The sequence below is a fragment of the Poecilia reticulata genome, linkage group LG4, assembly GCF_000633615.1.
Source record: "Poecilia reticulata strain Guanapo linkage group LG4, Guppy_female_1.0+MT, whole genome shotgun sequence".
In the NCBI taxonomy this organism is placed as follows: Eukaryota; Metazoa; Chordata; class Actinopteri; order Cyprinodontiformes; family Poeciliidae; genus Poecilia; species Poecilia reticulata.
Genome location: NC_024334.1, coordinates 6,188,548 through 6,198,901, shown reverse-complemented (window position 1 = coordinate 6,198,901; position 10,354 = coordinate 6,188,548). Strand labels below are relative to the sequence as shown.

General features: G+C 40.7%; 1 long non-coding RNA gene across 1 annotated transcript; it reads right to left on the bottom strand.

Moving 5' to 3' along the window:
* Positions 1-7,257, bottom strand: LOC103463474 (uncharacterized). Its single transcript, XR_533520.2, has 3 exons — positions 7,054-7,257; positions 5,935-5,993; positions 1-990 (listed from the first exon to the last, which is right to left on the bottom strand). It is a non-coding gene; the product is annotated as an uncharacterized LOC103463474 (long non-coding RNA).
* Positions 7,258-10,354: the final 3,097 nt, after the last annotated feature.

Genomic DNA, 10,354 nt, shown 5'->3' with positions numbered 1-10,354 from the left:
TCTGAAATCAAAAGTCAAAATTATGACTTTCTGTTGGACTTTTTTCTTTCATGGCAAAAATGAGTTTGCACGGTCGAGATTATGGACAATTTAAAATGTTTTTTTTACAGCAGTCAATGTGGTTCATCTGTTTGGTTACGACTGGAACAGTTAGCCGGCTAACATAAAGTAGACTCCACTCCTCTTATTACTCCACTAATGTATTTTCTTTTACAAGGTTATAAAGATTAATAATCCCTCCTTTGATTAATTGCCCCGATAACTTCTTGTTTCTGTCTTTTACCGTCCCTGCAGATTAACCACATCTGCCTCGTGACCCTAATGACCTAAACTAGCAGCGTGTTCGTCCCGCCTCAGTGTCCACATGGATGAAAACCGACCCGATGCCCATTAATACGTGGCACAGCCTCCTTCCTGCTTTAATAATCACATGGTGTTTATTTCTGCAGCTGTTTAAACAAAGTCCACCACAAACTACTGAGTCTGCCAACAAATCTGTTTAGTCTGCTGCTAGCTAATGTTCCTCACAACAAATGCCACAATAAAACTTCGCCTCAAACACAAAGTGCAGGTTAGTCGCTGCTGCTTGTTCGCAGATCACACGAGGCTGCAGGGCAACGCGCCGCCATCTTATTTTATTGGCCCTGGCCCGCTCTTGAGACTCGCTTTTTATTCCCAGTTCAGTTCAGACGCCGCATTCCCACCTAGAAGTCATCCTGCAAACATGTTGCCTTAACTACATTTGAGCCCGACAGAGAGATAAACTGATTTCTGGATAAATGGCACAACACGAGGAACTGGAACAGAGATGTTGCAAAAGCATTTTGCAGCTGAAGGGTAAACTTGAAACATTTCCCGATGCTCGTTTTCCTCTAAACGGTTAAGTCGTCGACCTGCTTCCCTCCTGTCCCGCCCTGCCTGCCTGCAGCTCGTTGCTCCTCTCCCTCTGCTCTGAATCTTCTCCTTCCAGGAAGTCTGCGGTCTGCTCGCCTGTGGAGAAACGAAGGAGATGTTTCCCCCCATAAAAACGCCACGTGAACAAATGCTCAGAGGGCCAAGCTCCCATTAATCCTGCTGCGACTGCCAAGGGCCCAAACTGTGCAGCGCGGTCATGTTAACAAGTCTCTACGTCCAGCGATAACTGAGGGCTTATTTTCTTTAAACAAAGGGAGCGTGCAGGTGTTTGTGGGATTAGATCACTTCACCAACTTTACATCCAAAAGCCAGGAGTGTCTTGAGTTGAGCGCCGTGTTTTTGGGTTGCCTGATGTCAACATGCCGACATGTTAATGCTGCTCAGATTGAGCTGCAGGTTCAGTCTCTGCTTTCTTCACTTCAGTTCTCCTGTCCAGGACTTTCCCACCTTCTGCAGTTTAACTCGGTAAGTTACCAAAAGTACAAACTTGTACATCTTTAAGTCTATAAGGATTTAATAAAAATAATAAACTCGATTAGTGCAAAAGTCTGGAGTCATCGCTCGTGGCTTTTTAAGGTGCAAAAATGCCTGATGGAGGGGTTTTATTTTATTCAAAAGAGGTGAAAAGCAGAGGAAAAAAGTTATTTTGTTAGACTGGCCTCTCTTGACATTGACTCACTGTCAAGAGAGTATTAGAGTATTAGAAATGTCCCTGTAGGCCTTTTAGACCAAAAAATTTGAACAGGTGTTTATCTGTTCTTGAATTTCTTTAGATCAGGAGATGATTGGTAACATTTTGAGATTTTTCAACTTTATTCTCAAGTTGTTGATTCCACATTGTGAAATACTTCTTGCAGCTCTTTAGGTGAAGCTAATTATTAAGAAATCTTCATTTGCTGCTTTAATGCGGAAGAAGTGAATCCTACTGCAGCTGATTTATCCGTTGGTAGATGGTTCACATTTTCCACAAGCATCCTCTGGTTTTTAAAAATGCTGGGGAATAAACCAGGAGGTTCCAGATTGCGTCCAACGCGTGAAGGATTACAGTTTGACAGAAACGGCGGATCGTCGAGAGTCACCTCAAAGCTCTCAGCCTCCACGGCGTTGGAGAGGAGCCGTCATCCTGTCAGAAACGCTGAAGAACATTTGTGCTGTTGTGGTCTTTTGACTCCTCAGCCCTGAGCTGTGGTGTTTACACCGCCGGCGCTCACAGCGAACAGAACAACTCGGGTTTCATATTCTGCAGCGGCCTTGTGCCGACAATCCAAACAGCCCTGCCCGTTTACTCCCAAGTGCTGATGATGAATGGACGGCGGCATGAATAGGCTCAGTGTTAACAGCACATGTTGGCGATGGAGCAATTTGCTGCACCATGCGCTGCCTTCACCTCCACTCCTGCAGTTTATGTCTCTGCTGCACGTTTCCCAGAATTAACACGCCTTATTTTCCCCCAGCAGGAGCTTCCCTGGAGAGCAGTCAGATGTTTCCAGAAGGTTTCTCCACCCGAAGGGGAAAAATGGGCCTTTTGCTGCTGCTGTTCCTCCAGCAGGTCTGCCCTCCAGCTGTTGGACACCAGAGTCCTACAGTCTGGGAAAGACTGGAGGCTCGCTCCAATATTTTCCAGGTCTGAAAAAGTTTGGAGGAAGAAAATTTGGGTATGAAAAGAAGTGTCCTTGCTTCTTCTTTTGTGTCCGTCTTTCCTTACCCCTCTTCCGTCCTCGTGTCCTTACTTCCCTGTGCCCTCATTTTCTTCCTTGCTTCCTCCTCATTCCTTGTTACTTATTTTCCTTCCCTGCCTTCCTCCCTAATTGTTGCCAATAGCTCTATATTTTACAGAAAAATACATCTTTACATGAAAAATATGCAAAATATGTGAAGGAGTTTGAAGGTCTGAACTCTCACTCTGCTGGTGGGTCATCTGTTATGTTCCCTCAAAGCAGCTGTGAACAAGTGGAAGAATAAATTTCACTCCAAGCTTTGTAAACAGCTACTGGAAAAAGACAAGCTTGTCTTTTTTTTTTTCTTTTCTCTGTTGACCTCCCAAAGTCAATAATAATTCATATTCTCTCAGAATCAAACGCTAATGTTCTGTAACAATATACAAAAGCTCTGGGGTTTTTTTTGTATTTCAGTATCTGTATCAGTATCAATGGATTCAACAAGGTCACACTCAAAATTAAGTTTAATTTAACAAAAACACTCAAGACTGTTATAGAACCAAAAACATCTAAAATTCTGCAGGCGTCACTTGCCTCAATAAAATAATTGTTTGTGATTCAAGAGAAAAGATAGAGATCAATTTTAAAACCACTGCTGTCCAAAACAAACACAGAAGCCCATCCTAAATCTGTCCATCTTAATCTTAAGACTTGTGCTAAAGTATTTATTTTATTAACGCTACTATCTTTTGCTTATGCTAATTGTGCGCTAACCTCAATTCAAATAGTCCTTGAGAAACCAAAAACCCTGAGCACCAATTAAATTTTGACATACTTTGCACATTCTACTGCTCTTTAGATATTGTAGGTGATTTATGTTCATATCCTGTTCTCTACCGTCTTTTTTTTTAGTTCCTGTATGTTTCTTGGTTGAAATAAAGTTATGGGGGAGAGAGCTGGAAGAGAGAACGCGACGAGAGGAAACAGTCTTTATCCTCTTCAAAATAAGAGCATGACTACCCAGATTTCAAACTTTACTCAACTAAAAGTTTACAAAACAGCCAAGTAAATTAGCACTTAGGAATTTATCCAGAAAGATAACTTGGGGGATTATAAACGCGCTAAACGTTTTTGAAGTTAGCAAAAGTGCTAAATGCAAAATTAGCAACTACATTTTGCTCAAGCCAGCTTGTTTTCCATGTCTTTTCCCCCTTAATTAACGCTCAGTTTCTGCTCACATTTGTCTGAAAATTAAATGTCTTCAATGATCTGAAACACCTGTGACAAAATAAAACTTTAAGAGTTTACATCAAATGGGATTTTAATACGAGACGTTTCCGTTATTAAGCAGATTCCAGAGTGGTGACTTTCATCTCCACTATAGCAGTCGTTTGTCTACATGGTAAATGCTGGGAGGAATCCAATCTCGTCTCCACCGTTTCCACGCTGGAGAACCCAGAAGTCAGCCTGACTTCACACTGCTCTCCTCCCACAGCTGAATGAGGAATTCGAGAAGCTTCAAGAAACTAATTAATCAGCGAGGAGCTGCTCAGGGATCAAACACAGAGTTCACACTCGCCACTCGTCCTGCACAGCTGCTGCAGCTGACGGCTGCCAGAGACGACAGCCAAGCGTTGTATAACTCTTTAAAATGTTTTGACATCGGCCGCCTCTCCCGAGTCCAGGCGTGCCAAGTGAAGATGTGCGCAGTGAGCTGTGGTCACACTGGGACAGGGAGCTTCCCAGTGGCTCCCAGAGCAGCACACAACCTGCGATACAATGACACACTTGTCACACTTATTCACACAGTGCCTTGCAAAGGCATTAAACTCCTTTTTCACATGGTCATCTAGTGGCAAGAACCCAAAGGAGCGTGTTTTTAACACGTTTTCAATTGCTCTGATCATGAATTTTGAGTAGACCTTCATAGACGTTAAATGATTGATTATTCTTCAGATGATGTTCTTGTAACAGTGAAAAATATGCACTTTTTTTTTCTTTTACCCTGAAGTGTGACAGCAAACAGTGGCTCTAGCGGGTGTTGAATCAGGATGGTTGATGTGACGGTCCAGAGAAACCGGGACTGGCAGGACATCAGGTGCTGACTGGAAACATCTGGGCTCCATCTTCCTGCTCTGTTTAAAACTTCTGACATGTAGAGTCGCTCTCACTCCTCCAACGAAGGCATGCCACACTTCCAACTTGTGGCATGCATTTTGTTTAAAAAAAGAATATCGAAAATCCTTTCCTTCCATTTTACAACTTTACGCTTGTCTCTCACATAAAATGTTGATAAAGCACATACAATTTTGTGGCGGAACTGAGGAAAATATTCAGTGTTTTAGAAACTTTTAAGTAGGCCTACTAAAAATATCTTACTTCTATTATGAGGAATCCACTGAATGCTATTATCTGCCGGTATGTTTTCAGCTTATTTATCTTATTCCATCCATCCATCCATTTTCTTCCGCTTATCCGGGGTTGGGTCGCGGGGGCAGCAGCTTCAGAATCAAAATCAATTCTGATTTTGGCCGATACTGATCGTCTTGTCTGAATATTGCTAAATGCAGAAAATGTCAGTGGGTTGGCAACAGTGGGGTGACTATTGATAACTGCAAACATGGAGACATGACCTAGTGGGCTGGTCTATCAGTCAAACGTCTCTAACAGGAGAGGAAAGCATTTGATTTTTAGAGCTTTACTGAGGTAGATAAGATCAGTGGATGAAATCACTTTCACATGTATTGGCGGATCACCAATCTTCAAAATTAAGGATCTGGGGAAGATTTATTGGTGCACCCCTAACATACACAATATGCAAATATTTTCTTTTGAAAATAAAAACATACACTGATTTTTGCATATTTGTTAACATAAAGTCACCATGTCATGATTTTATGTCACGAGACGTATAATTTGTCCCCTGAGCTACTATTTCCATATGAAGAAATCCATCACTCCCAACCAAAACCAACCAATCAGAGACAGGAGGATAGTCTTAGCCCTGTCAATCAACCTCTTCATGCTGTCAATCAACTTAACATTACAGGAAAACCATTTATCCACTGTCATCGGTGTCCATGCTAACTAGCCTTAACATTCATGAGAGGTTCCGTTAGCTGCAGCGTAGCCAAATGCAAGAGATCAGGGAGAAGTGGGATGAGCAGCACCACAGTGACAGTTTCAACATATATGTAAAAAAAAAAGTATCATAAGTTACATAGTGCTGCATTACATAGTGTTGCATTATTATTAAAAAGACACATAAAACATTATGCCTATGTCATTGTAGAAAACACCACATACTTAATTTAAACTAAAGGTTTAACAGGTTGAGTAAAACAAAAACAAATATACACACCTATTTTAAAGATGCCTAGTGTTGCTTTCCAGGAAAAGTTCAGGAGTGTCTGGATGCAGCTGTTGAGGAGAGGAAACAAAATAACCATATAAGGAGATATAAATATAAACACCAAAACATGCAAGTCTTCCAATAATTAAATCAATAAGTTTTTTTGGGGGTTTTTTTTACAATAAAATGAAATAATTTGTTCTGACAACAAATTTAGAACAGTACTATTTATATAGTTTTTAAGCTAAGCTACAGTAACCAATAATGAGTTTGCAAGTAGGCATTTCAGTAAGAACTCCCAATTGGAATTTTTTTTTTTGCAAACGTCACTTTTATTTACTCTCAGTGATGTTTGTTCCTATTTCAGAAATATGAAAATTAACTATCTGTATGTGCAATCCACTAACTTACAATTYATATGAGGCAAGAAGCTTCTGACCCATTGTAACAGTTTATCAACATAACCTAATCTCAACATGCCTGATTAGAGCACCGAACACGCAACAAATTTAACGCTGAAACACGAGCCGTCCCCACCCCACCCAGTCTTACCGTCGTCCCCTGGTCTAACGGTTTCCCTCGGCTCCAACATTACGTTCGTTCTCTGTCCCCTGGTCTAATGGCTGCTCCTGCTCCCGCTCCCCCCCAAGTTTACGTTCATTCGTCGTTCGACCCCACCATAATCCCCACCCGCGACATTTCCCATATACTAAAACCCCAAACTTGACATGGAAAGTATATTTACCGAAGTTAAATGGCCACCTACTTTTATGTTAACAACCGGGACATCAAATCATGTTATCAAATAAGAAAACTGCAGCTTGATATTTTTAAAAAGCAGGATTGAGACATAACATGACGCCATGAACGGTTAGCTTTCACGCGCCCAGTTCAGTTTGACTTGAAAAAATGGCCGGTACTTTGAATTCGGTAAAATACATGAATAGTAATACCGCAATCGCCGCATTTTACTTTTATAATACACAAGCAAACACAGCATTGTAAAAAAAAAAAGACTGCAAAACAGTCTACAATAATAGACTGTGCTAGGAGTCTCACGAAGTCAACTACAAATATTTCAAAACATTATTCACAGAAAAGCATGTGTTTTTATTTATTTTACTTTACCAGGGAGTGGCAGAAAGGTAACTCCGTCTCTTAATCCAACCAAAGTCCAAAAGATATATGCTCCAGGGTCCGGTTAGCGAGCTTCAAATGTCGTTTGACCAGTTTTCGCGCTTCGCGAAGGTTCTTGTTCCCATAATGCAATGCGTAAAATGGAAAATACGGTACAAATACCTGTAAAACTAAAAAACGGAGAAATTCCTTCAAATTCCTCAATACATTTACTCGTTTTTTTTTTTTACAGTTTTTTTTACAGTGCACGAGCGATATTAAAAAATACAATGAAACAGAAAACATAACTGGAGTGCGTTACATCGCTTCAAAAATACTTCGTTGGTGTTTTTTTTTTTTTATCTTTGTCTGCGATTAGAGGAAACATATTCCTGAGGCCAAAATACACATCATCATGTTTTGTTTTTTTTAATGTGTCCACCAAGAACATCCAGAACTCCACCATGGACCACCAGCACATCACTCGCTGGCCCCACTGAACTGCCAGGAAGTCTGCGAGACCTTGACCTGGTGGAAGCAGGTCGGGCTCTCTGGTGGGTCGATTTGTTTGCTTTAACCGAGCTGCTGACCCCGCTCCCTTTCATCGACTCAATCACCGCCATCACCGCATCCACAGACGGTGACTACATGCTCCGTCTGCCGGCCCGCTCCGTCTCCTCGACAGCTGCTTACAACCAGTTCGTTGACAGATATCAGCTCCTCCCCACAGCCGCAGCATCACTTTTTCCTTGTAAGGAGATTTGTAGCTCTTCTTTGGGGCTTCAGGGGTGCAAGTTTTTTTTTTTTTTTTTTTTTTTTACCTCAAACAGCAAAGGTTAAATTGTGGTTTTATAGGTGTAAGAGCCACACACGTCTGTTCCTAAAAGGAGTTATAGAAAAGGTCTTATACACCTCAAACTGTATCACGTCAATGGGATTTTATGTAGTAAATGGAATTTAAAAAAAAATACAAATGTAAAAATTGTGTTTAATAATTTTAGTCACACTCGTTTACTGATACCTCCAAATAAAATCCAGTGTCTACTACAAACATTCACGCCACAAACTTGGCCGTTTGGAAGAGTTGTTAGAAGAAACCATACGTAGTACCACTTGCAGTATCTCAAAAGTAGTGAAAAAAACATGTAGAAAATCTCCAACATACAGCAACCTGGTGAAACAAATTAAGACATACTCAAGTTTAACACAAATTATAATGATTTTGATTAACAGAATCAGATATTCAGTTGTCAGCATGCGTCTTTAGTCAGAGGCCTCTTCAGATTTGTTGCAATACTGACTGCTACGGAGATCCTCCCTGCCCACAGCATCATCCACAAGAAACTTTATTTTCCCTTCGCAATAAATATTGAGTGAGACCTGAACATTTACCTGTTTTTTTTATTTCCTTGATTTTTAAAGCTCAGTTAGTCATATCCATGCAGTCAGATATTTTGTAGACTTCTGTTTTTTACTCCGACTGATTGTGACAGCCGAGCTCTGAAGATCCCTCACCTGCCTTTATGAATCACCTGAAACAGCTGGAGACCTTCCACACGTTCTCAGTGGATTCCCGTCGACTGGTGGAGAAACTGAGACGATGATGAAGACGAGGTGGTCTGCCTCATCACAGAGGAAGCATTGAAGTGTGGCCTTGAACAGAGGCAGATGCTCCACATATCTGCAGCTAATCCCAGCGGTGATTTATGGAGATGTACTGGAAGTGAAGGTGAGGGCGAACATCAGCTCATGTTGGACGGAAAGAGGGAGGGGAAGGAGTTCGAAAGCATGACTAGAGACTCCATCTTGTTTGCTGCACACCTCCAGGAATGCAGCAGAAAGCTGTGGGCTCTATGTCTGGGATGTGCAGAGTGACAGGGATGATAGAGATTGAAACTCAAACTGGGACTCTGAATCAGGACTTTGTTCCCGGACGGCCAATTCCAGGAGATCCGGAAACAAAAAGCTTGTTAAACCGCCTGCCGTGACAAGAGTGACAAGAGGAGGAATTGATTAGACCTAAATATGTCTGGCCAGAAACTCACATGGATTTGTTCCATGATGGGAGCCGACAGGCAGCAAATCACATTTTTAGATGTTTCTTCTTTGCAGTCCAACATATGATGCATAGAAGAGCTGCCGGTGTCGTTGTTTCCTACAACATTTCCAAACCACTTTTGCTCAGGAAGCTTTGTTTAACCAGTCGACTGAACCCAGAGCGGGGGAAACCGGCCCCTAGAGACGATTCTTTATCCTGAGTCAAAAACCACAAAAAAAAAACCCACAATGAAATAAAATAAATTCCTCTGCAATGAGGATTAATTTTATAACATGAAGGGTTGGAGCTGAACATTTTATTTCTTCGCTGATTGATTTTTTAGGAAATATGTCCATCGCAGGAAAAGGAAAATAGTTTTCCAATCACTCTGAAGAGTTTCAGGTATTTACAAGATTTTGCCTTTAATGACTTGCATAGAAACCGGTAAGAAAATAAAAACATGATAGATCACCATTTTAAAATGTATTCTTAACCTGGTTGATGGTGCTGTGCAAAATGAGCAAAGTTTTACATTAAACTATTATTAAAGTGTTCTTCTTGTGCAACAATTAAGCAGATCAAGATGAATTTAGGTCAAAATCAACCTAAATTCAACCTGTTTATTGACGAGAATACATTCAATATTTTTTCCGTTTTCATCAACTGAGCTCTAAATAATAAGCTAACCAGATGGCTTTTGTTTTAACAAGGTCTAGTTTATTGTTGAGCAGATAAAAAAAAAAACATTTAGCCAATTTTAATTTTTAAAATGTATATTTTTTCTGGTCCATGATTACTTTTGAGTTCATGATTTTGGCTCACGTGACAAAAAGTTTGGACACCCCCTGATGTAAACACACTGAAACAGACCAACACTAAAAAGTCTCTCTTCTTCACTCTGCACTCATATCGCAGTTCAATCTGTGCAATATTTAAATAAACAAGTCTGGTCACACTCTTCACATATTTTACAATTCAATTTAGATTTTATCTGTAGGCGATTTATTAATATTCAGCTTATGTTGTTTTCAGATATTTTTATACAATATATACTGGGGTATATTTTAATTATTGAGCTGCTGTACTACTATTCTATTACATCTTTCAGTCGGATATGTGAGGATTAGGTTATGAAGGCGACTCTTCGGCTCCCAGTACTCAGCGCTAATGTTTCTACAGCAACATCGCTTCAGCTGTAAAAGTAAATCCAGATCAAATGTATGACAGTAGAGAAACTCCCTCAGGGCACGGATGGTGAAATAAACACCCGCTCTC